Here is a 2,127-nt window from a genome sequence, read left to right as displayed (position 1 = left end):
TCAGTGGATACCAAAAGGGGGAGAAGTTTGAGTGTGAAGATATATACATAGTCTCAAAGTATTGCCCCACAAGATACTTACTAATTTCACAAAGATACATACTAACTTGACAATGAAGAAAGGGCAAATGCCATCTTAACCAAGGATAAAAGTCAACATCATCAGTGATTGGACAAATGCAAACTATGTGCCTTCTGATAGGATTCACGGAAAAGGCCCATCACCACTTCCGTGGTATTCATGACAAAAATGCACTATCTGAATCTAATCATAAGGAAATATCAGAAGAACCAAACTGAGAGGTATTTAACAAAGTAATTTACTATTAGAATGGTCAAGGTCATGAGGGAAAAAGGCTGAGAAACTTTTCTAGATTAAAGGAAATAAGACATGACATTGATTACAACATGTGATCAAAGACTTTTGAGTTTATATCCAGAAAGGAAATTGCTAGATCATATCTTAACTTTACTTTTAACTTTTTGAGGAACCACCAAATCTGTTTTCCACAGCAGCTGCACCATTTTACATTCCCACTAGCAGTGCACAAGGGTTCCAATTTCTCTATGTCCTAACCAACATTTTTTTCTTCTTTTTCATTATAGCCATCATAGAGGAAGTAAAGTGGTCCTACATTATGGTTTTGATTTGGATTTCTCCAATGTCTAATGATGTTAAGAAACTTTTCATGTGTTTCTTGGCCATTTGTATATCTTCTTTGGAGAAATGTCTATTCAACTCTTTTGATCATTTTTAATTGGGTCATTTATGTTGTAAATGTTATTTATATATTCTGAACACTAGACCCATTTTGATATAGAATTTAAAAATATTTTCTCTCATTTTGTGTTTTCTTTTCACTTTCTTAATAGTGTTCTTTGATGCACAAAAGTTCAAATTTTGATGACATCTAATTTATCTATTTTTTCTTTTGTTGTTTGTGCTTTTGATGTTTTATCTAAAAAGCCACTGCCAAATTCAAAGTTATGAAGATTTACCACTGTTTTCTTCTAAGAGTTTTATAGTTTTACCTCTTACATTTAGGTCTTTGATCCATTTTTAGTTATTTTTTCATATGTGGTATAAGATAAAGGTCCAACTTAATTTGCTTGCATGTGGACATACAGCTGTTCCAGCACTATCTGTTGAAGATTTTTCTTTCCCAATAAATGGTCTTGGCACTCTTGCTGAAAATCAATTGACCACAGATATACGAGTTAATTATCTATTCCATAGCCTACATATCTATCTTTATGCCAGTATCACACTGTTTTGATTACTGTAGTTTTTAGTGAATTTGAAAGTGAAACGTCTGAATCTTCTAGCTTCTTTCTTTTTTAGTTTTCAGGATTGTTTTGGGTGTTTTCGATCTTTTGTTATCCCAGGTGAATTTTAGAATCGGCTTTTTTATTTCTGCAAAAAAAAAGACTGTTAGTTTTTAAAAGGACGACATTGAGTCTGCAAATCACTTTGGGGAGACTATTGCCAACTTAACAATACTAAGTCTTCTAACCCAGGGCTCTGTAACCCCTGGGCCATGGGTACCAGTCAGTGGCCTATTAGGAACCAGGCCTCACAGCAAGAAGTGAGCAGCAGACAAGCAAGTGAAGCTTCATCTGTATTTGCAGCCGCTCCCCAGTGCTAGCATCACAGCCTCAGCTCCACTTCAGATTATCAGGCATTAGATTCTCATAGGAGCACTGGTGCCTGGTGCCAAAACAGCTGGGGACTGCTGTTCTAATCCAAGAACACAGGACAGCTTCCCATTTATTTAGATCTTCTTTAATTTCTTTCAGCAATGTTTTGAAGTTTTCAGTGTACAAGTCTCATATCTCCTTGGTTAAATGTATTCCTAAGTATTTTATTCTTTTTAATGCTCTTATAAGTAAAATTTTCTTAATGTCCTTCTCAGATTGTTTATTGCTAGTATGTAGAAATTAACTAATTGTAGTGTAGTGATCTTGAATTCTACAAATTTGCTGAACTTGTTTATAAGCCCTAGTAGGCTTTTTGTGGATTCCTTGGGATTTTCTATATATAAGATTATGTCATATGCAAATGTTGATATTTTTACTTCTCCCTTTCCAATTTAAATGCCTTTTATTGTCTAATTTCTCTGGCTAGAAT

Source organism: Pteropus vampyrus, unplaced genomic scaffold (genome assembly GCF_000151845.1).
Source record: "Pteropus vampyrus isolate Shadow unplaced genomic scaffold, Pvam_2.0 Scaffold327, whole genome shotgun sequence".
Classification (NCBI taxonomy): domain Eukaryota; kingdom Metazoa; phylum Chordata; class Mammalia; order Chiroptera; family Pteropodidae; genus Pteropus; species Pteropus vampyrus.
Note: the sequence above shows the minus strand (reverse complement) of the source record.